This window comes from Acomys russatus, chromosome 3 (assembly GCF_903995435.1).
Source record: "Acomys russatus chromosome 3, mAcoRus1.1, whole genome shotgun sequence".
Classification (NCBI taxonomy): domain Eukaryota; kingdom Metazoa; phylum Chordata; class Mammalia; order Rodentia; family Muridae; genus Acomys; species Acomys russatus.
Window position 1 is genome coordinate 16,576,759 of NC_067139.1, and position 25,764 is coordinate 16,602,522.

At 40.5% G+C, this 25,764-nt stretch overlaps 1 protein-coding gene and 1 long non-coding RNA gene across 2 annotated transcripts in view; one reads left to right on the top strand and one right to left on the bottom strand.

Moving 5' to 3' along the window:
• Gmds (GDP-mannose 4,6-dehydratase) overlaps nucleotides 1-25,764 on the bottom strand; it is a 534,897-nt gene that overhangs the window by 139,628 nt on the left and 369,505 nt on the right. The window lies entirely within an intron of this gene.
• Nucleotides 154-12,434, top strand: LOC127209959 (uncharacterized). Its single transcript, XR_007833255.1, has 3 exons — nucleotides 154-320; nucleotides 4,735-4,778; nucleotides 11,799-12,434. It is a non-coding gene; the product is annotated as an uncharacterized LOC127209959 (long non-coding RNA).

Consider the following 25,764-nt stretch of genomic DNA (forward strand, 5'->3'; position numbering starts at 1 on the left):
GCCAGATTCTCTCTGGTGCCCAAAGACACTCCCTGATGGGGGTGCACGCTTTAACTCCTTCACACCCTGGGGACAACGCCTGGAGATAACAGGAGAGCTAAAGGCATTGGGAAGGCTTCTCCAAGATTCCAAACAGAGCCCTTTCTTCCTGTCCTGCACTCCATTTCTAATGTCAAAGGTTGAGGTGTGGAAGCCGTTGACTGGCTCCTTTGAAGTACGCCTTAGTCCCTGGTGACCTTCTTGCCCCCACCCGAACTGCACATGTCCCCTCTCACTGGGCTTAGGTGGCTCTGCTTCTTGAAAGCTATGTGAAATGGGAGGTGTCTGAAGCAGAGAGTGATTTTGTCTTTTCAAGGAAACCGGGGTGCCTGACTTTGTGATGGTGACGATTACTGTGATGGTTTTCTCAGGCTCTCTTCCTCTCCTCCCTTTCTCTCTCTTTGGAGAGAGAAAGCAGAAATTAGGAGCTTACGCTAATGGGCATAGTATCACTGGAGACCTTTTGAGAGCTGGTGGGTTTGCTTGGGCTTTAGCAGTGAGGAAACGGGGCATCTAAGAGGTGTTCTTCCCATCTGGGGACGTCCTCAGTGTCAGAATCTACACCTTTTGTCTTGGGAACCAAGTCTTCTTGGTCAAATGGTGAAGAAAGACTACCTTCAGAGTCACACGGTTAGCCACAGAATGTCTCAAACTCTACTTTCTTCGGAACAAATTGTCTTGCTTTGAAAAGTGACTTCTAACTTTTGCACAGAACCAGACAGAGGATCTGAGATGGGTCCAGCTACCGCCTGCAGTGGATCCCTTCCTGAGATGTAATCAGCTTGAATTTCCAGAAAATCGTTCCCATAGAGTACAGTCAGCCTCACCAGAACTTCTGGTTACATGTGGTGTGCGCGGCCATCTACTTTGCTAATAAAAAACAGGGTTATATTAGGAACAAAAAATTAAAATTGGCTGATGCCCTGCTGCACTGAAGGGTGAGAGCTGGGACATTTTAGCAATCTGGCCTTATAGGAATTTCCTGAGAAGTTAGTTCCCCTAAGGAATCTGACTCAAATGTAAAGTTGAGCTGGGACCCTACACTACCTTCTCAGAGTTTCAAGTCAGTGAACATAGATTTTATACAGTTTAGTAGAGAATAAAACGAACAGTTTACAAAATGTGGCTTCTTAGGTGTATTTACAGTATAACTCCATATTTAATAATATTCATTTTCCTACTTTTCTAAAATTCCTTATATAGGATACATAAACCATAAAAGTGAATATGATTTTAGAACAGGAAACATTTCCCAGAGCCCTCTCCCAGTTTGTTAGATGCAGAGAAAACATTCTCTGCAGCATACGCCATTATGAAGCAATTGCTCATAGATGTCTTATATTCTACAAACAAAACCCTGAAGGTCTAGCCCTGAAGAATAAAGGGGCTTCCAATTTGCGAAGCTTAAATACTAGCTCATCTAAAGCCAATTCAGAGAACAAAGGACAGCCAGGACTTCAGCGTACTCTGTCCATCTTTTTAAATGTATTTCAGATAACAGCAAAAGACAAAGACAGAATGTGCCTCAGCTGGACCTCCCTTGAATTCTTCTCCCTAGTCCCCAGGCTGACCTCTGAGTCAAGCCAGATGGGACTGAGAGAGACGTCAAGGAAGTGCTGAAAAGGTGACTGGAGGCTCTGGCAGCTGAGTCTGGAGCTAGTTTCTTTGCAAGCTCTCTGGGGGCTGCTGCTTTCCAGTTTCTTAGGAATGTTTAATTCTCCTCATCCCTTCACTGCATCTCCTCTGGCGAGGTCAGGGAAGCCTGTGACATCCCCGGAGGGCACTGCCTAACTAAATTAGCATGAGATAACTTTGGACTCTCTCCCAAACATGAGAATACAAGGCAGGGAATTTCATTAAAAGCAGAAGACTAGATGATCCAAGTTAATCCCAGCTTTAAGCTCCTGTAGCAATGCTGCTTGTTTATATTTTGACTTTTCGGTGGCAGTTCACTGATCGCAATGCCATCCATGTGATATATGCATTGACCAGTGGTGACCAAACCACCAGGGTAATAGAGGTATAAAGTAAATATACTAGTGTTAAAATAGGTACATGGCTTATTTATGTTTACTTTATGAAGCAGAAGAGCCAGAGGTTAAAAAAGAATCATTTTGGTACTTTAGATTTTAAATATCCTTAAAAATATCAAAACAGGAATTTTCAAAATAATATGAGTCATTAATCATATGTATGAGTGTAAACATAGAAATAGCTATTGTCAGTTTAGTAAGGCATAAGATGCCATGCGGAAATCCTTTCTGTTAAATACAGAATTATTTGAAAGAATACATTGTAAATATTTAAAATGACAATATAAACATATATGTATTTATATATTAAACCTAGTGACTTTATAATTTGCTCCTAAAAATTAAAAAAATTATGTTTAAGTTTTTGGAGGTAATTATAATATTATATCATTTCCCCTTCCTTTTCTTCCCTCCAGGTCCTCCCATATACTCTTCTTTGTTCTCTTTCAAATCCATGGCTTCTTTTTCTTTCATTGTGTGTAGTCCTAAATATATAAATACAACTAAGTCAGTATAATGTTTGTTGTGTGTATATGCTTTTAGGGCCGAACATACAGTATTGGATAACAGTTGGTACCATCTTCCTCCAGGGAAGACTATTTCTCCTGCTCTCAGCATTCCTTAGCATTCCAGAGGCCTCTGAGTTTTTGTTATGTCCATTGGTATCACTCTTGTTTGGGTCATGCTAGGCAGCCATGTTGGTTTGGCTTCAGGGGCATAGCTACTGACATTTCTAGGCGACACAATCTCATGCAGCAAACTTACTCTTCCTCGGGTTCTTAAAATCCTTCCACCCATCTTCTGATTTGATCCCTGAGCCTTAGGTGCAGCAGTTTGTGTTGTAGATGTATTTGTTGGAACTGGGCTTCACAATTCTGCATTCTAAAAATTTTAATTTCAGAAGTAGCAGCTGTTCCCAAGAGCTGAGAGTTGAAGAATATAAATCTGTGTACGTATTTTGGATTTTCATCTACTAAGGAAATTTTCTGTCTACTCATTTTAACGGACGGATGTTTCTATCAGCTACTGTCTCACTGTATGTTTTGCTTTGCTTTCCAGTAGGCTAACCACCCTCAAAAGAAAGGCCCCACAGCCATGACTATATGGTCACACAAACTGGAAAGAGAAGATTATGGGAAAAAAAGAGGACAGTAGGTTAGGAGGAAATGGAGGTCAATGTGAGAAGAATGGGGAGTTAGTATGACCAAAATACACTGTATGCATGTATGAACTTTTCAAAAATTAATAAAGACATTACATGAAAAACCATGAAGAATACAATAATTTTTGAATAGGCTAAAAAAAACCTTGTTGTGTCATTCAAGATTTCTTTTGCTTGTTTTGAATATTTAGAACTTGTCAAAATTGAATTTGTAACTATTATTTACCTCCTGATAATTTATAGACTAAAAGACATGCTTGGTTTTCTCAATTTTGTATAGTTTTAGACATTTTCCATTTAAAAACAAATGTATTTTTATATGTGTGTGTATATAAGCAGGTATGTGCATATGAGTCTAGGTACCTATGGAGGCCAGAAAAGAGCACTGGATTCCATGGAATTGGGAGTTACAAGTGGTTATGGGCCACTTGACACGGAAGCTGGCATTTGAATCCCTGCAATAGCATCAGGTATATTCTTTACTGCTAAGTCATCTCTGTAGCCCCAACATTTTTTGAATTCCTTTCACTATGGCTTGACTACTGTAAGAGATAAAATGTAGTATTATAGGTTGAGGGAACATGTCTTACTCTGATTATTTTGTATTCTGTAGGCAGCAATTGTGCAATGATAAAAACTGTTACTTTAAGTTATATTATACATTGATTTAGCTACCTACTGGCACAACTAGATCCTAGAAAACCCCTCTCTCTTGACCTGGTAAATTTTGTGTACCACGCTAACATTCCATAATGACTAACACACAGTAACACACACTGTATACTGGAAGCAGGTAGGTGTAAATAAAGAAGAAATAGACCTTTCTTCCAAAAGCCTGAGTACTATAGCTACAGCCTAAGCTGTGAGTAAATAAAATTAAACTGCCTGAATGTCCAATGCCAAAAAGTGAGTTAAGAAACTCCTTTAAATTAGGGACGGAAAGGGGTAAAGGGGTACTTGAGCCCATGGTGACTTGCTTCTCATAGAAAGTACAAGATAAATACACATTGCAGAAATAACAGCCCAGGAAATGGAGGAATGGGGTTGACTGTTATTCCTGCTCCCTCCATCATGGGTATTTTGAAAATGGCTAGTATAACTCAGTGAACTCTTTGGTCACAGAATTGGGCCATTAATTACTTCATTGCCCCATAGCACAACTGAAGCGGAGGCTCTAACCTCATTGGTTTTCTTCTCTAACAAACCAAAATTCATTAACTCATATAGCAATCAAGTTAAATCTATATTCTTGATGATTCCATTTTTTGTGAAGAATACTAAATAAAATCTTCCAGCATTTCACAGTTATCTCTATATTTTAAAGTAGTTATTACATTTACTTATGCCATGAATCCCTTTGAGAATAGGAGAAAGAATAAATTTATTCCTTCATGAAAACCACATGAATGTGTGAATGTACACATGGGTATGCTCCTGTGTAAGATTTCATGGGATTGACTGATCTCTTTAAACCTTGTGTTATACATTTTTTAATTACAGAAATGAAACCATGATTTCCACTGGACTTTGCTGAAGACCTTAAGGTACTAAAAACTATGAGGGTTCAATGGAGTATAAAGGATATCTCATCAGCAGAGATTTGACTATAAGACGGGCACAGGCTAAAACCAGAGATACTGTCCACAGAACTGCCCAGAGTGGTTGTGGGATAGCAGCTTCTTCCTCACAGATCTGGAGGCTGAGACATGACCTCCAGAACAGGGAAGAGTCAGTGTGTGGAACAGTGCTTGCTTTGTCAGGGGAACTCACTGTGTAAATGTTAGTTGTTGGTTTTATGAAGTCAACTTGCCTTCCTGTTTTGAGAGCCAACTATTAAGTAGTAAAGCAAAAATTTCTACTAGAAAAATGAATGCAAGATGTCAGAGACATAATTGCAATCACTCAGTGTGTTTCCTTGATGACCTCAGAAGATCATTTAATCAGACTAAGCAAAAACCACCAGTCAACTTCTGGTAATGTTTCTTAAAAATTGTGATCTGGTGAGAAACAGAATTGCCTGCCACAGCGCTACCTGAGAGGGTCTTCCTGAATTCTCAGCCTGGTGCTCAGAGTGTGCTTTGATATAAACTCTGACATGGCTTTCCTCCTCATTTTCAGACAATTCAAGCCATGTTCAAACTCTGAAAAATAAGTTACTTAAGTATCCTTTATTAGTTTCATATACTATGCAAAGTAAAATTAAGTGAAAGTGACATGTTTATAAGACAAAGCCACTTTTAAAATGTAATTTTTATTATATTTTATAGTTTAAAAACCTCCTTCCCCTTCCCCAAACACTATATTCTTTTGAGGCTAAGACCCCTGAGCCTGAAAGTGCAATGACTCTGGAGCACAGCAGTTACTAGAGCACTGGTTCTCAACCTTCCTGATGCTGCGGCCCTTCAAAACATTTCCTCATGTTGTGGTGACCCCAACCATAGAATTATTTTCTTTGCTACTTCATAACCAGAATTTTCCTGATAATATGAATCATGATGCAAGTATCTGATATGTGACCCAGAGGGGCTGTGACCCACAGGATGAGAACTGCTGTGCTAGGCAGTCAAAGGCACCATGTTCACTTTCAACTCTACTCAAGATGGCTGTGCTGGGACCTGTTGCCTGTTCTTCCTAAAAGGACAAAGGAGACACAGGAAAATCAAGGCTATGGACAGACCCAAACTTGGACCCCAGCTTTGTTACTTAATGACAGGGATGCTGGACAAGTCATCTTACTTGTAAAGTAAGGATAATAATGCCCCTTCCTTAGTTTTCTTTTTTTAAAGTACAATGAAAAAATAATCTAAAGTTTCTATAATGGTAGGTGGCGTATACAAGCAGATCAATAAAACTAGTTGCTATAGCTTGAAGTTAATGCTACTCTCCTACCAAACTATATCAAATATCCAAAATATCCAATAGTTACAGCATACGACTCTTAGGTAGAACCACGTGCTACTTTTAGATAGAGCCACAGGGAAAATGAAGCACAAGAAGACAATGAATGAAATTTGCTAAGGACAAAAACAAAAACAAACAAAAAGCAAACAACAAAACACACACACACACACACACACACACACACAGACAGACAAAACAAAGCACAAACAAACAAAAACAAAATGCTCTTTATGATTACGAAGTATTTTGTAGCACAAGTGGAGACAGCTTCAGCTTCCTGGGTATTACTCAGAGAATTTCAGTGGGTAAGCATCAGGGATACCCCTCCAAGAGATAGACAGACACTTTGTAAATCACACTTAGTCATAGAATGAAATAAAAGAGCCTGAGTAGACACTTGGACAAGGACATCATTTGGGGTGCTGCACATCTACTGTCATGCACTGTGTGTGCAGTCAGCACTGGTGATAGTTTCTAGACATTCTGACACAGAGGTTTTGGAGAAGATGCTGTAGGAGGACAGTCCAGAGAAATCTCTGACATAAGGCCCGAATAGTCACTGTTTTGTCTGTACTCTTCTGCAGATTGTAAGAGCTAGTTTTGGGGAGGGGCCATTGAACAGATTAGCTGCACATTCCAATTTGATATTTCTTATCAAGCTAGGATACATTTTCAGAGAGAAATGGAAGATAAAAAATTGCACAGGGAGTTTTTAATAGTCTCTAGCTGGGACCACTGAAAAGTATCATTCCTCTCTCGTTGTAAATGGCAATGCCTGATAGCCCTGAGCTGCAGACAAAAAGTGTGTGTGTGTGTGTGTGTGTGTGTGTGTGTGTGTGTGTGTGTGTGTGTAAGACACTGTATGTATGTTCCAGGCAGTCAGAGAACTCAGTTCCTACTATAAACTCCAGAAAGCTTAACCAGGTGAGAGAAATAGCTCATCAATCTGATTAACCATAGTCTTCTCAAAAGTTATGATATTCTTGGAAAGCATTACCATTTAATCAAGGAACAGTACCTCAAGTAAATCTCCAGTCTTTGGACGAGATTAATAGCCAAAGCTTAGGATGCATAGCACACAATGATACCAAACTGCTAGACACAAAGTATGAATTTCCATCAAAATGTTCCACAAGAGTTTCAGTTTCTGGGAACAATAAAAAGAGTGGTACAAATACAGAAGGGGGGCTACCTCTTGGGCAGGTGTATGTCTGTAGAGGAAATGTTAACATACATGCTATGCCAGCTTTACCATGTGTTAAGAAAGTAAGTGTCTCATTATGGCACAGGCCAGATACCAAATGTACATCCACTGGGCACTCTGGCTGCTACTGGAGGGATGGCTCAGTTCTCCTCAAGTCGCACCTGACACATGAGTTCTAACTACGCCATTCCTGTCAAGGGACTGAGGGGACAGCCAAGAATTCAGTTTCCCTGGGAGGCAGAGAGAGTTTAACATCACAGAGTTTAGGCTTGTTTTTGAAGCTCATCCGATCCCTTTACAATTTATGAGCACAGACTTCAAATATTTACCACTAGGTCAAAAGCTTAACTTATTCTATACTATACATATTTTTTGGAACATAGGATAAAAACTGAATTTCTGAGTAGTAGCTTCAATTTAGAGCACAAAAATTACAAAACAATATGAAATCAATACTAGGATAGCATTTGAAAAATCAAGTAAAGGACATCTTGCAAGGAGAATGGGATAGCCTTTGTTGTTCTCTTCACAAATTCCCAAAGGACACTGCCTATACCACAGGAAAGATCTTATAACAGACAAGTCAAAACCTGAAAATGTCCACATTCTTTAGCTCTTTTCGTAACTGTCTCACTAATACAAACATAGCTGCAAAATAAAGGACAGCATATTATCTGGTGTGGAGCGATCTGTATGTCTTTCCAACTCACTTGTGCCTCATCACTCAGATGTCACAGGGTTTAACCTCCCCTGCTGTGGCAATGACATGCTCGTTTTACAGAACCTATCGTGCGATCTTCCTGCCCCAGTGAGTTGATATGACATATGGACTATATCCCACAAGTAAGAGAGGCAGCCTCTTGGATGAATTATGTGGGTTATTCCTTCACAGCTGCAGATAGTTTTCATATTTTGTAAAACAAAGCATGATGCAATCTCTCACTACATTATTAAAGTGGATTAGGGCCTATCAGCATCCTCAAATGATGGCTGTGTGTAAATGTGCAGACACAGACAAGCGTGTGCACCAGAGCATACACTCTGCCCTTCCATCTAACCGTTAGCTAGCAAAGATGTGTTTCAGGCCACGGTCACATTGGAAACATATGTGCAGCAAGTTCCCATTCAGAAACTCACATCAGAATAAACACGACTTGACCCAAAGAGAAAAAGGACAAGACTCTCTTCTCAAATTCTCCTTTGCGCTTGTAAAGCAGCAAAATCGGAGTGGGTGGGAGGTTAGCTCCATGACACACAGCGTGCTGAGCTACCGTGTGCAAGACTCTGGTTTCTATCCTGAACACTTTCAAAGTCAAGCCAACAAACAAGTCCCTTCCTTACTGCAGTTACCGTTCTCTACCCCAGCACTCTGATTAAATTAGGGAAGCAGATCCTTTAACTGTACGCAACACAAGTGTTTTAGGGGAGGGATAAGTAAGTTGCTTTCATCTCACTTCACATCTCCACAGAGTGTGCGTATCAAGGGACTGCCTCTTTTCTGTCCCTGGATTGCTAGACAGATGCATCAGACCATCTGTGAACAGCTCCATGTGCACACGGTGCACCTAGATCACCACTAAGTGGATCAGAAGATTTTACTGCTTGTGATATACCATCTCACTGGCATTTTCTTCACTGACGTTCTTCCTAGTTGACCTCAGCTGGGATTAAGTTGACAAAAAGACTAACCAAGTAGCACAGGTTTCCCCCAAAGATCTAATGTATTAGGATAACCATTTAGTTAAAGCACATAATAATTTATAAAGACCACTGAGAAAAGCAGTATTAAGTTCCATAGGGACAGGAGATGCCTCATATTGGCCCATTCATCCATAGAATAGCTTAAGTATATTCTGTTTCTCTCTCTGTGTGTATTTTAAAACAACATTTTAAAATTTTATTTAAATTTAAATTGTAGTGCACGTTTGTATGTACACCACTGCATGCCTGGTGCCTGAGAAGGCCAAGAGCCCCTGGGGCTGGAGTTACAGATGACTGTGAGCTGTGATGTGGGTGCTGGAAAAAGGGACTCTTGTTCTCTTTAAGAGCAGCAAATCAATGTTCTTACCATCTCTTCAGCTCCAATGTGGGGAGTTTTATGAGTAACTCCAGTTAGATCTCTGAGTCATCTTTACTCTCAACTCAATCTCATGTCTATCAGCACTGTCTTTGGAGATAGAGGAAGGACCAGGACTACGGCAGTGTCAACAATCACCACCATGTAACCATGACCTATTACATAAGGTGGCTACTATCGAAAAGTAGATGCCTGCTTGTATTAGAAAAAAAGGGAATTTTCCTTTTGCTCTGTTGAAATATTATGAGTCTGTTGACTTATACTGTGGTAATTCTTCTACTTGCTCGGAAATTATCTCAAGTATACAAACTGAATTGTCTGTAAGACTGATATCCATAGAGACATGTTCAGCTTCCCTGGTCTTATGCCTAGCAGGGTCCAAACATTATTGAAGCCTGTGCATATAAAGCTACTTAAAAACACACGAAGCCAAATGAATAAGTGAATGAATAAGATTGAATACAGGGAAGGGCATGTACAAAGTTCTGCATTAGATCCCCAGGATGAAGAAATCATCCTATGATTTTTAAAAAATGAGCAATACATGGCTTTCCCAAGATATGGTTATTTTTTTTCTCATGACTTCTCTAAATGTTCTATTAAAAAGTGTTTCTCTTCTATGTAGTTTAAAAGGAAAACAAATGCATACTTGGAAGGTGTGTGGGGTTTTATGGTCTCAGTCTTCTGAGTGGTACAATGCCCATCCTGCCACATGACTTCCTATGCTACTACCCAGGACTAATGTAGATGACTAGACTAGGAGACGTTGTCCCCTTACCCTTTGCTACACTGAAAATGATGACCATTCAAAGCCTAGAACTCTAAGGACACTGGACACAGACCTGTCTTGATCATTTCTGGGAGAGCAATTACTAAATTTCTGTTCTTTATTTCTTTAAAGGTTAGAAAGTCATGATGTAGATACTGTTTTTCTTTAAATAAATTACAGTAAAATACAAAACACCCCTGTTATCATGATATTGTACACAGAATCTACAGAATCTTACAATGTTGGTCAGTGGTGCAGTATTGTTGACCACTCAAGTATCAAATACTAGCATCTCAGGCTCTGCCTCAGACCTTCACCTACCTGGGTGCACTGCTTTATTCCCAGCTCGCTGGCTCTTAAAAAGTCTGCCAGAAACAGACTGTGAACCCAGGAAGTCCTGGGATACATGGGGGAGGACTGACGTGCTTTCTTCCATGTCCTGGAAGACATGGTTCGCACCTCAGCAGCAGGAGAAATGATTGGTACATAAGAGGGCTACACTAGTGGTGAGTCACAGGTGATAAGGTGTCACCAGTACGAAAAGGAATAGCTTTCAAAATGGGTTCTAGGCATCTCTTACCTGGCAGCTTTTGGCATGAATCTACTGCTGGATGGATGCCCATCAGGTGCCAGGTACCATACTTTCCCACACATCCAAGTCCTCATACCACCGCTGAAGAGGTGGCACTGTTGCCCTGGGATTTGGGAGAAGCGAAGTGGAGGTCAGATGCACCACTGTGCTGACACCACAGGGCAGTTCCTATTCAACATGGGGGTCTGACTCCTACCCTCAGCACTCCATTGCTATATGTCACGTCCTTAAAGCCCACGCCGTCAGAGAGAAGGTATGGCTCTTTGGTTTTTAATGTGGGGAATGCTACCAAGAGAGCTGGTCTTACTTTTATTTTTATAGTATTTCTATATTTCTTCTTGGTGTTCTTTCATTTCATTGTTGAAGGCCGAGGCTCTTTCTTGAGGCTCTGTCTCAGTATTTTCATTTCAACAGTGCTCTTATACCACTGCTCTCAGAAGCCTCCTGAGACACAAGAGAGCCAAATCGGGGAAATGGGAGCATTAATATTTTTAGGAAATAAAGAATGATGCTTAGCATACCTCTCCTCCTGATGGGCAATGAAGTACATTCGGCAGCCACAGGCAGTGGCAGCCACAGGCAATAGACAAAACTAAAGTTTAATTTGGTGTTCTCTGGGTGAAGCTCACATTTGTGGGACATTGTTTTTAGAGGATGGTGGAGGAATAACAAGAGGGTGTAAGTAACATGCCTTCCCTAGTATAAGCTGCAATCTGTTCTCTTCAGCCTGCACATGGGGAATAACGAACCTGAGAATTAAAAGCGCTAACCCTGTTAAAGAAGCAATATTAAGCTTGGCATAAATATAGCTGAAATAATCCAGACAGTTTTATGACCTTACACCCCAAATAAAGGTGAAATGCTGAATTCTTTCCCTAGAAATAGAGGTAAACACAGCTAACAGATGGAAGAGCTGAATGGAAATTTCAATAAAGAGGACCACAAAGAAGCATTTGTAAGCTCAGAGGTGCATGCATTAAAAAAAGAAGCTGAAAAATGGAACTTTGTTTTATTTTGATAGAGTGCCAAAACAGTACTGCATTCCTTAAAGAGCGGAATAAAGGATCGAGTTAGACTGGCCTTCTCAACACCTCTTGAAAAGCCCCCTTGGGTCTCATTTTGCTGGGATGACTATTTATATGACAGGTAAGGGAATAATTTTGCTGGATTCTGTTACACTAGGGCCTCTGTGACCCCTGGGTCAAAAGAGCAAATGCAAAAGTGACAATGTGGATAATTGCCTGTTTAGGATAATGGAATACTGATTGAAGTCAATTATTATAACACATGAAAGATGAAGGAGCTGATGTGAAAGGTTCAGGGGCGATGGCTGCAGAGTGAACCAGCAGGCACCACACAGAGGGGTGGCTGAGCAACTGTGGGATGCAAGAGGGGGCAGGTTTTCTGACCTAAAGCTCACTCCAGCCTGGAGCAGGCCAAGATCTAAAGCAGGTTAGTTTGTAAAACATGCCTTAAAACAGAAATTCAGCCCAATGCCCCAAACTGCAGGATTAGAGTAACATCAGTTAATGTGGCCCTCCATTAATTTTCACTATAACCTCTGAAGGCCTAGACTTGCCCCAAATCCATTAGTTTTGTCTGTCACTGGAGGGAACTTTCCCTTCCTGGCAGCCAGGAAAAAGCCTGCTGACGTACGCAGCCCAGACCATTGAAGCTCTACCAGCTCCAGACTTACAGATCTGCTCTTTGAGTTTTCTTTTCTTTCTTTCTTTTTCTCCCCCTCATGACAGAAAGAAGTCACAAATGTTTTTCCAACCTCAACACTGCTCCCAGTTGCCCTCCCAGTTCTGGTTTCTTAGAGCCAGTGCCTGGCCCTTCCAAGGCTTGCCAGTCACTTTGCAGCACTGGCACTGCTTCCATGGGCTGGTGGTGTGTGTGTGTGTGTGTGTGTGTGTGTGTGTGTGTGTGTGTGTGTGTGTAGTGCTGCTCATTGGATCTCAGAGGCTAAGAGCTTCAGTATGTTTCCAAATGAGAGCAGAGGTGGTCAGCACTGTCCACCGCACAGCCTGATTGTATGGCAGCCTTTCCAACAGGCCATGACATAGACCTTCTATTGAAACCCAAGATGCTACTTGCTGGGACACTTCAAAGGCAAGCACTGGAGCCCCAGAACTTCTCCCTGAGCTCTGGAGACCTAAGCCTTTTAAGCAATCCCAAAGACAAGGAATCCTGATGAGGACAACCAGTGTGCTTGAGGAGTTACGAGTGTCCCATGGCTTCCAGATGACCTCCCTGAGCCTAGAGCTCACACACTCGGGGCGTTAACAGCTGGGATTCAGCTGAGCCGCTTGCTCTGGCTCCTCTTCAAAACTGGCCACAGATAAAGGTAACTTTTTGGTTAACTGGGACTGTGAGTGATTTAAGAAGCTTCTGGAACTGAAGATTTAGATCTTGACTGAGTGTGCAGTTTTCTAGTGAGAGATGATGTACATGACCTTTCCAGATATCTTCATCTCATACATACACGTGTGTAAAAAAAAGAATGTCTCTGACAGGAAATGTCCAGAAAATGCTCTTTTGTTGCCTGCTGCAGAAGAATAGTATGTAAAGAGGGGCTGAGAAATTTTCCAAATTTTCTTTTAATAGACATATAATGAAAATACAACTAGTCAAGTCCACTTTCTTCTTTAATTTATCAAGGACCATCAATTTAATTAAACTAGCTCTTTGTATTTTCATTGCTTGAAACTCCGTAGAGGAGTCACAGTCAACAAATACACCTGTCTGGTACCCAAACTGCTGAAAAATTACCCTTCCTAAAAGTCCTCACGGTTCATTCAAGTCCATCCTATCTGCTGTTACTCCAATGTTCACTTTAGTATATGCACAAAACTCTCCAACATGTTTTGTAGGCCAGGGGCCATAGAGAAAAAAGTGTGTGTGCGCGTACACACATACACACACACACACACGCACACACGCACGCATGCACAAATAATTTATTTTTATTTTATATGTATGGGTGTTTTGCCTGTATGTTTATCTGCATACTTGTGTTTCTGGTGTCCTTAGAGGCTGGAGGCCAGAAGAAGGTGTCAGGTCCCCTGGAACTGCAGTTATGAATGGGTGTGAGCCACCATGTGGGTGCTAGGAATTGAACCCTGGTACTCTGGAAGAACAGCCAGTGCTCTGATATGGTAAATCACGTCTCCATCTCAAGAAAGTAGCTATCTTTAGGAGAGGTAAGGATAGAAGCCAAATTTACAAAAAGAAGTATGTTTAACTTACTCTTCCTTTTGTTGGCATGGAAGAAAGACTATTATTATTATTATTATTATTATTATTATTATTATTATTATTATTATTATTACTATTATTATATAACTTCATATGTGAATAAAAGCATAGAAGCTCTGTTTTCTAAATAATAACTTCTAATCCTTTGGACACATGTAAGTTTGGGCAAATTGCTTACTTTTTTGCATGCTGGTTTCATCACCTACAGAAAGGAGGAAACAGTGCCTCAGACTATTGTTAGGACTCAGTTACACTGTTTAGCATGGTGGGAACTACAGGATGAATAAAATAAATGGCAACAACTGCCATGGTCACGACAATGCGGAGAGGCAGAGGTAGTGCTGAGCCTCCTGGGAAGTATCACTGTTGGCTTGAGAGGAGGAGGGCCAGAGAGGGTCCCTCTCTCAGAGTCCCAGTAATATTTGGCTTATTCATGGCACACAGGAGCTTTGACTGTCGGTGGGAAACTATTTCCTCCCTGCTCCCAAGTGTAAGAAGTGGGGAATGCTAGCATGGAGCCTTCCTGTTATGCGTTTGACAACAACAGAAGGCTGCTTCTCCCCTCTGCCTATATGTTGGTGCCAGCATTGTCACTTCTACAAGCTGCCTGATGCATGTTTGCCTGTTCAGGTATTTGATACGATGACAGACTTGGAGAAGGGTTTGCCATGTCACATTGCATTAGCATTCGCTCAGATGAAATATCACTTAATTGTAGACCCTGAATAAATCTGAGCCATCTTTTACATGTATAGTCAGGAAGAGGTTTATAGGGTTCTACACATTTAGATATAGTCCAATTTATTCAGCTGTTTTTTTGTTTGTTTGTCATGAATGAGTTTTAAACTCTTACACCAAGAAATCAAACTTAAAAACAAAGCAGAAAAACCCAGAACAAGATACTTTACAACTTAACAGGAGCACTTCTGTGGGAAGTGAGTTGCAGGGAGACTACACTGATCTGCACTGTAAAACTCCTATGGTGTCAAGCACTGTCCGCAGTGGGAAATAACAGCCTTGTAACAGGCAGGGACCAGAGAGGGAACACAACAATCTGCTGGCTAGAACAAGCTTTCTGGAGCACTCAGGGAGCCAGAGGCAGGAGGATCTATGTGAGTTCAAGGCCAACCTTGCCTACAAAGTGAGTTCAGGACAACCAAGGCTACAAAGAGAAACCCTGTTTCAAAAAATTAAGAAAGAGAGAAAGATAGGAAGAAAGAAAGAAAGAACAAAAGGGCAAGAAAAAGCTTTCTGGATAGGCATGTCGGTGCAGGCTTTTAATTCCAGCACTCTGGAAGCAGAGGCAGGTAGATTTCTGTGTTTGAGGTCAGCCTGGTCTACATAGTGAGTTCCAGGACCAGACAGGGGTATATAGACAGAGCTTGTCATAAAACAAAACAAAACAAAACAAAACCAAAAACAGAAAAGCAAAAGAAAGAAAAGAGCTCTGTTAAGCAATGATAAGTAGGTGGTTTCCTGTTTGGGGATTGGGGCAGGGTCTTCTACAGAGGGTTCTCTGGCCCCGCCTGGCCCTCTGCTTTCATGGTCTATCTTTGAGGTGCCTTGTGCTGACTCAGGTTCTGGGTCAAGTGACAAAGCTCAGTGTGGGCTCTGTTGCTGCAGATAACGCTTCCTGGTTATCTGTTGTTTCTCGAGTGGGTTCCTGGTGCTGTGTTACTGAGGCCTTGGAAGAGCTGCCTGGGTTTGTCCTGTGGGCTGGCCTTGTCCTGCCTCCCACCTATTCCCTAAAGGCACTGCCCACTTGATCTCAAGTCGATCCTGTGCTGTGGCTAGAAGCCAACTCTCCACCAGGCTCCCTCTACTGTTCCAAGCCAACTTTTACCCTAGGATAACATCCCCTAGTCCCCTCATGTAAATCAGTTGGTGGCTTTTTCTCAAGGATTTAAGCCTACTGAATTGTCAGGGAATAACATCCTGCTGTGAGTCTCCTCAGGAATGAACCCTGCTGGTTAGAACTTCCTTTCCTTTCAACTTAGTACTGGAAGATGAGTCACTAGATTCAAATATTCTTAATGGTCCTGGGGCCTTTTTACAATTTTAGGTTGTGGGAATAATAATTTAAGACTGGCACAGTCCTTTCATGCTAACCCCCACCCACCTCACCCCACCCCTAAAAAGTTGATTTTCAGAGAATCCCAGCTGTCCTGAAATACTGATGAGCACGGTGTCATAGGCTAACTTCAAACAGGAATCCCAGCCCCTGGGCCGAGCTGCCAAGTTCAACAGACTGCACAGCAACAGGCTGTTGTGCTTGGATCAAGAGGATCTGAGTCTTGAAGCAACCTTGAAACACCACGGATTTTGTTATAAGTAAAATTAATTCAATGGAATTCTATTGAAGCTTCAAGGGCTTGGGGAAAGAACTCTGCCTCTTTAGTCCACACACAAGATTTGACCTGATTCTCTCATTAACTTCCTCAACTCCAATTTAGCTCAAAAGAAAATTCTAGCAGAGACCCAATTAACATGTATTTTAAGCACCAGAGGCTGCACACCTAGTCAAGGGGAATTCTGAGAGACACTTTTCCTAGCTCTTGGTAAAGCTCAAACTTTAAGAAATTTCATTTTTGACTTTACAGCAAACTTATTTACTATCCCATCAGAGGCCACCAAAAGCCCCAGAACCTTAATCTCCTAATAGTTTCTTTTAAGTTCCTGACTTTTATTGGTCCTAACAATTATTCTAAATTTAGGTTTTTATTAGCTAGGACCAATAAAAATCCACATTTAGAATAAATGGGACCACATCAAACACAATTTTTTGCATCACCCACACGGGGCTGAAAGGTCTTCCCCAGGGGATGCTGTACAGAATGCCTCCAGGCTCCATGTCTGTGTCTTAGTGCTTGCTCAGTCTACAACTTGCCGAAAGCAAATGTTAGAAATTATTAGAAAGGGATAAATAAGGGTGAGATGACAACATAGATCATAATAACATGAATACTTACAAAACACTTTTACTAAATTCCTACAGTGTGGGTGATGAACCCCCCTACCCACAAGATACTTTACTATCTTCAGGGCAAGCCTGTGAGGTATTATTACTTCTGTCAGAAAGAGCAAAAAGGAAGTGACTGGGAGCCTGAATTCTAAACAGCTTACTAGTGACTTGTCTTTTCTGTGTGAGGGTTTTCTCCTGAGGGTGCCTGGGGATGGAAATGCTGAGGTTTTAGTTTTCTACACAGCTAGGTGTGCCCCAGAGACTGCAAACTCCCTGAGGATGAAACAATGCTTTGTCTCGCTTCTGCTCAACTCTGTGGATACCAGATGAATAGTCAATATTCTAATATCCCAAAGACGCCAAAGGAGGGGATGGTGCACTTGTACTTTAGATTATAAATTTGAGTAAAGTAATAAAATGCATACTGCCTTTATTCACTATTCCTATTCCCAGGGAAGAGCTGTTTCTCAGAGAGATTGACCATGCCATGGAACTAGATATAGCTTGGCTATTTAAAGAGTTGGTGATTTGAGGGCTGAAGAGATGGCTCATGGTTAAGAGCACTGGCTGCTCTTCCTGAGGACTCAAGCTTGATTCCCAGCAGCCACATGGCAGCTCATAAGCATCTGTAACTCTAGTTCCAAGGTATTCAAGGCCCTCTTCTGGCTCCCATGGGCAACAGGCTCTAAAGTGGCACACAAACACACATGCAGACAAAACATTCATATACATAAGATATATCTTTTTAGAAATCTGGCAATTATATTACAGAGAACACAAAATAGAGATAATTTGAAAATACTGGGTATAGGCTGTCTGACAATGCAATTTACTCCAACCTCCTACTGAGCTCAGATTGACACCAAAAGGCCACAGTTTCCTTGGTGATGTGTGACAAACAGAAAACAAAACAAAACAAAAAACCCAACAAAACCAACAAACAATAAGCAACAGCACAAGAAAACTATGTTGAGATACATTGTAGACAACTTATCCAAGAAAAATAAGTTCCTAAGAGAATGACCTGGTATCACTGTAAGTCAACTTTTGAAATTGTACCTCAATGAGAGGTAATGTGATTGAATGTGGAGGTCACAAAAGTATTAGCAGCATCAAAAGTTTTCTGGACACTCAACAAGCAAAATCAAATCAATTCAAAATCAAATGTGTAATGAATCCAAGGTGACTCTCGCAGTGCTGCCCTGTGTTGCACTACACAGTTTCACTGCAGCCTTGGTTCTGAACACACACTGAGCACTTTGCACTGTGCATGCTATCATGCCATTCGGTGCCAACGAACACTTCCTGGAACATCCCAGCTCAGATCTGCACACTTTATAGAAATGGTTTATGAAAAACAAAGATTTGTATTTTCTTACTCTCATTCTTCAGAGAATAAATCTGAAGTCAGTACATCTTTATGTACTGACATCTTTATATCAGGCTGGCCTTGAACTCACAAAGATCTATCTGCCTCTCCTGAGTGCTGGGATTAAAGGCATGTGCCACCACGTCCAGCTTCAAGATTTCATTCTTTATGTAAAATACATCTCATGTTGGTCTGTCTCACTAGTATACAGTTTTGCCTTGATCTTTAATATATAGTAAACTTCGATGTATATCAAGAAATTTTGTTAAAATTAATTTCTTTATGAATTAATACCAATATCTGATTATATAGTCCTATGCATTAAGGACCATAAATATGTTCCTCGGACAAAAAGGGAAAAGCTTAAGAAGCCATATTCTAGAAGAATTTGTCAGTGAGATCATACAATGAACCAATTCATTTGCTTAGATTATATTCTACTGTAACAGAGAAACCTTGAAATATCTGCCTTACCATGACTCTGTCTACTAGAGATGCCATTAGCTATATATGTGACATTAGTAGCCTCATTAAAAAAATAAATGAGTATGATGTTATTTAACTTAATATGTCTAAAATATCATTTCAATTTGTAATTCATATAATTATGAGATATTTTACTTTATTTATTTTTTTTGGTTGTCTTTGAAATACCATCCAATGTATATTTTACATTTACATGTCACCAGACCATGTCAGACTGGCCTTATTTCAAGAGCTCAAAAGCCATAGGTAGCTGAAGCTACAGTGATGGAGCTTGAAGCCAATCCCACTTTATACTCCCCGTTCTTGCTCCTGGTTCAGCTGGAGACACAGATATAATTTTAATTATTTTATGATTTATGTGTATGTTTTTTATCTATATCATGTCTATGCACCATATATGTATGTAGTGCCTATGAAGGTCAGAAGAGGCTATCAGATCTCCTTTGGTCTGGAGCTACAAATGACTGTGAGCCACCATGTGTCAGGAACCAAACCCATGTCCTTTGCAAGAGCAACAGGGCCTCAACCACTAAGTGAGCTTTCTAGCCCCTCAGCTAGGTATTTACACAGAATTCAGAGGCCAGGCTCCTTTCAACTTGTGAATCCTCCTGTCCCTGGGGACTCAGAGACTCTCATTTCCCATTAATGAAAAGGAACAAAGAGGGAAAAGAAAGACTGAAAGTAGCCAATACCATTCTGCTCTAAATATGCACCAGAAAATTCTTCTGAGGAAACTTCCCAAAGGAGCAAGGATTTTAGAAAGCAGAGCTGATAACAGTTATCACTTGACCCGTCTGGGAAGATGAATCCTCAGCTGAAGAACTGCAGCCGTCAGTGTCCTGTGAACATGTCTTTGGGGGCATTTTCTTAATTGATATTGGAGGCCTTAGCCTACCGTGAGCCATGCCATCCCCAGGCAGGTGGGCCTGGGCTGTACAATTATGAAAGGCAGCAGAATGTGATCCTGGAGCAAGCCTATTAGTACCTTCCTTTCATGGCTCCCGCTGCTGTTCCTGCTTGAGTTCCCATCCTGACTCCTTCAATGATGGATTGCGAGCTGCAAGCGTGATGAAACAAACCATTTCCTTCCCAAATTTGCCTTTGGTCATGGTGTTTATCATAGCAACAGAAAAGCAAATTTGAACAGAGTACAAGCCTATTTTCATCTTCCTCAGATAGGAAAAGTCCATGTTTATCCTGAAGTTCCCAGTGTCTTAATCCTTGTATCATCAGAAAGGAGAGAAAGCTCCCTAGTTTCATGTTAATGAGGCTCAGATTTGGTACCCTAGGTGATAGTGTGTGCAGCCAGCATTTTCACTAATGAAAGGCATATGGGGACCATGGCGTGATAACTGTGGAAGAGTGTTGAGGTTTAGATCTGAACTTTACTCACTTAATGGGACTGGTCTATAGGAGCAATGATCTGGCAAGCTATTACGGCATAGCAGAAAAAATTTTTTTTCTTCAACAAGCCGTTTCCTAAAATAACTTTCCATGCCCATAGGCTTGAGTCACTTCTTATGATCTTGCCAGCATAAGTGTCTTTGGAAATTTCCTTTATTCCTGGAAACAAAGCTAAATGAACATACTAATGCAGGAAGTAAGAGGGCAGTGGAGGTAGTTCAGTGAGACAGTTGAAGCATCTGATCAAGAATGGGATGGCAAATATGAGAGCGGTAAAGAGAAACACACATTCAAGCTGTGTAGTACTATTTTTGCATGATGTCATGGTGCTGACTGAACACTGGAGAATGAAGATCTATATCTTAGATCTTAAACCATGTAAGATACACAACCTAGGAGAGTTTAAGGGCACATATCCTGCACAGAATGATGCTATCTTAGTATAAATCAAAACAAAACAAAACAAAACAAAAGTTCAACATGCAGCAAGACTGAAGTTCAATTTAGTTCTTTAAATCACAGTCATTATAAAGTTGGTGACTACTATCTGGAATAATAGAAATGGCAATGTCTACCACAACAGGCATTCAAACAAGCAGAATCTAGACAGAGACACCAGGGACATTAGTCCACTGTGGGCCAACACTTGTGAGAAACCAGGACCAGAAGGCTGGTGCAAGAGCAGGGCTCCACCTCTGGAAGTGGGATGCCCAATTACCTGCCCATGCTGTGGGGTCACACTGTGAAACCTTCCTGGGCAGAAGCAGGACCTCTGCATCTCAGGCTCATGAGCCATCTATTGGGATGAGCAAGCTGAATTCTGCCTTTACCTCTGGCCAGATGTTCTATACCCAGGTTTGAGCTAAGTAGTGCACTTCATATGAACTGAGATCAGCAGGAGATCAAAATAGCACTCACAAACCCTGGCTTCTATTGTGACAGACATTCCAAATGAGACATTACACTGTGGAATTATTACAATCAAGACAATATGTCAATAATTTGTGCATTTATTATTTATAATAATTTAAAAATAATTCTACTGTAAAACAAAAAACAAAGGAAAGAATGATTACTGATTCTTCAGAAAAGAAATACAATCCAGGAGCTGACTGACTATGGTGTTTTATGATGCCTGGACTAAGTAAGGGCACACTGCAGTCTCCCCATTACTCTCTCACTCACAGTGATGGATCCACTAGCAAACACGTGCAGTTACTCATGACTCTCCACACTCACTTGGGCAAAACAAAATGAACGTTTCCCACTTAATAAAAACAAAAGGCTAATAGACTTGAACATTTACTACATTTTTGGGGGCATGCCTTAGTCTCCCCCTGGCCAAGTTGCTATCATATAAATCAGACCCTTAAGTTATCATTGTTATAGTAGCAATAAAAATAATAATAAAAGTACTGTGAGGTCAGAAAATGTCAAGAACAGACAGAAAAATGGGAAAGGCATAAAACTAAGTAGCAAAGAGCAGTGAGGACTGTGAGAGCTCAGGTACTGTACCTCCAAGTGTACTCAGCAGGAGGGAGCCACCACTGCTGTTTTATTTAATGAGCCTCCATGTAAATCCTAGCTGCTAACCATGCGATAAGTCCATCTTGGATCACGAGAGGCCCCTTCTCATCGGATCTCTGACCTGCCTGAGTAAATGGGAAGTTCACTTTAAAAAGCTCACTATTGCAGGGCCTGAAATAGTCATTTGGCTTTAAGTGGCCCGTTTTTATATTTGTATTAACTACTTGGATTTTTTTGGGCACAAATATTAACATGTAAAGTCTCTCACTACAATATGAAAAAATGGAAGAACAAACCCTAGGCACCCCCTAACATTCTTAATGGGGAGTATAAAGATATTTTTCTAGATCTCAGAGAGAATTTAGACCTAGAACAGAAATAAGTAAAATTCAAAATTCAAAAGGTGTTCCAAATGACTGACTCCAGAAAAGAGAGCATTACTTGACACGTCTTTCTTGTGGTACTCATGCTTAAGGTCTTGGTGGTTGCCATAGTTCCCAAAGCAGAACACGTACAGAGAACTAAGTACAGACACTATTGTTGCCTCAGGCTGAGACAGTGGCAGGCAGCACAGTGGAGGAGGAGAAGGTGGCCCTGGGGCAGCTGGAACAGAGGTCCAGGTCTAACCTACCATCTCTGTCGAGCCTTGGCTGTAAGCTTGCCCTTTCTTCCAGCCACCCAGATGTCAAGTTGGAACACTAAATTCATAGAGGTCAACAGGCAATGAAGAAAGGCCTGGCAAGAAAGGCAGGGGCAGGCACTGAAGAAACTGTGAGTCGCCAGGCAGAGAGACAGAGGCAGGGACCAGAGAGGATCCAGGCCACAGCCTGTGTGGTTCTATGCAATAAAGACATCAGTAAATCCCACTACACATCCTAACTAGGGACTGCATTCCCTTGTCATGAGTGTTGGAACCACTGACCATGAGGTTGGACTTGATAGCCAGCTCTCCTAGTCTTTGGAAGTGTAGGCTGACTTCATGGTACTAGATAGGGACACAGTCGATCTTTCCAGCGAAACCAGTCCTGATCCAAAAGCTACCTGGTTATCTCCATTACATGAGTAAGAGTATACAAAACAAATCCCAAGAAGCTACTAACTCTCCCTCCTAGGTCCTAGGAAAGAGGTCAAATGTTGATGATGATGCCAACAACAACAACAACAACAACAAACAGTACTCCCTCCTTTCTGAGACAGAGTTTTAGCATTTTTAAGGAAGCCACCAATATGTCAGTGTTTGGGCACGGACTGACAATAACTCAGCATCACAGGTACTCTTAAATTCTTTTTCATAAGTTAGCAGAGAGGGATTTATGGAGGCGGAGAAACCTGTCCAGGCCAGTGCAGAACAATGGTAGAGTTCGCTTTCACACTCAGTTGTTTGGCTATAGTGCCTAAACTCTTTATTAGCATTGGCTTGTCTACCTGTTTGAAAGGAGACAATTTTATGTGACGTTTTCTATAGTTTCTAAAGTATCCAGGTTTTCAATTCCAGTTATGGCTAAGGAAAGGGGAAGTATGTGGCTTTAGATGAATTTCAATGTGTGGACAATGTATGGACAAGAGTCCTAGGCAGAGGTCCTGCTACTGCAGTCCTTTTACCTCTTAAGGTAGGATGAACATAGGCCCTCAACTTCTCTGCACTTTAATCCCCAGACTAATGAGAATGTCATTTCACATTGCTAAAGGGCATGTGTCCAAGGGAGGAAGGATTCTGAGTAGGAGAGATGAGTTGTCCCAGAGGGCTCAACATCACCCAGAGCTGTAAGAAACTTAGGAGGGTCACCCAAGCAGAAAAGGCACAGTGATGATTGAAGCAGAGAGTGAAGGATGTCCTCTGAATGATGCCGGAAAAGACCAGGAAATAGTTTCCACTAGAACCTCCAGAGTGTATTCAGCTCTGCTTCAGAGCTTGGTGTAAGCTTGTAAGACCAATTGAATTGCAAGCTGATGAGTTCATCTGTGTAGAGGGGTGGATGGAGATTCTGGTGGTGCTAGGGTTCAAAACTGGACATCACATGATAGGCAAGTACTCTACTACTGGGCCATATTCCTGGCTCTGTGCTTGTCTTAGCCCACCTACATTGCCCAAACAAACTAGACAATATTACATGGCTCAGTAGAAGGTATCCAAAGGGTGGTTTTTCACTGCTTCACAGGCTAACATTCCAAGGTCACACTGCTAGCTAGCACAGAGGATTTCCAGTAAAAACCTCTTCTTGGTAGATAACCTTCTTTATATCCTCAAGTGGAATGTCTTTGAATGTCTCTGAAGGCTTCTGACAAGGCCTCATTACAAAGGCCCCACCTTTGTGAACTCATTTAAATGTACTGATCTCCTAAAGGTTCCATCTCCAAATGGGGTTTGACTGGGACTTAAGGCGTTATTATATGAATCTGGGAAATACAAGTCAATCCACAATGGATGTTATTTCAAATCACTAAGTTTATGGTAATTAATTACAGCAGTAATGAGAAACACTTCTTCCTTTTCATAAAATAAATTAATTCTTCTTGAATAAAATGTGTATCCTTGTAGAGGTGAAGGTTGAACTATTTTCCTTTACTGCTGTCTATGTCATTATATTGTATTAGCTGAGTTTAGAATTGCAGGGTATTTAATAATAATATAGTAAAGGCCATCACAGTCTAGTTATATTTGTTTCAAAATTAAATTTAACCTAACTAAATCATTACATGTACACACCATAAAAGTAAATAGGGCCAAGCTTTAATAAAAACCAGAAATCCCCCTTTCATTGCTTCTACCTTGTGGACTTTCAAGAGTCCCCTGTAACACAATTTTGCTAAAAGATACATCTCTATTTTTCCTGATCAATATATTTACACAACAGCTTATATTCAGAGCAGCAAGCTTTAATTTTTAAGTGGTGCTTACTACCAAACCACATAGCATATCATAATTTTTCTTTTTTGTTTGAAAAATCTATTCCTGGCAACATCACTCTTCGTAATTTTTTATTTTAATTTTCCTCTATGTCATTTTTCTCATACCCTCTAATTTGCTATAAAACATATTTCTACATAACCTTCTTTGTCCTTAAGTCTATCAGAGACCCACTTTATTACTATTTGTAATTTCTTGGAGATATCAACCCCCTTTACTTTTAATACTGAGTGTTTGACCCAGGCCTGAAGCTTTTGCCCTCTTGGAAATCTTTTCAATGTCATTCCCAGAGCTCCAGTCTCTCTGAGTTGACTCAGCTCTTCCTGGTTATTTTACTTACATATCTTCTTACATTATATTCCCATTTTTTTTTACTGTTGTATATGTTTTAGTAGCTTTTCAAGAGAGATTATTACTTTAAAAATGATTCATATTTGCAAATCTCAGTTTAGAATTTTAGAATAAAAATCATTGTCAAAATTTAAATTGTTTGGTTTTATTGGCTTCTTATTCAGTGATACAATGCCATATTTCCTCTTGATAATTTTTCTGATATGAGATTTCTAGAAATTTTAGGATTTTTTGTTTAATTCTAATGATGAATTTCATAGTAACTTATTAGAAATGAAATCTGTGTTCATCCACATAATGACATTTCTTTGCTACTATAATCTTAGGATTCATAATCTTTATTAATAATAAAGAACATAATATTTACTCAGAATCTGGGAAATTTTGCTTAAAGTCCATTTACTAATTTTCTATTTTCCATTTTCTTTCATAAAATTCTTTGTGATGTAAAATATTTTATATTTCTTTTATTATTACTGTATGTGTACAAACAATGTGTATTTGAGTGTGCATGTGCCACAGTACGTGTATGGAGGTCAGAAGACAATTTTGTGGAATCAATTCTCTTCTTTAATCTTTATGTGTGTTTTGGGGATCAAACTCAAGTCAACAGGCTTGCTTAGTACATGTCTTTACCCAGTGAGCTATTTGTCCAGTCCCTTGTGTTTATTATTATTATTATTTATTTATTTCTCAGACATGCTCTCATGTAGCCCAGGAGG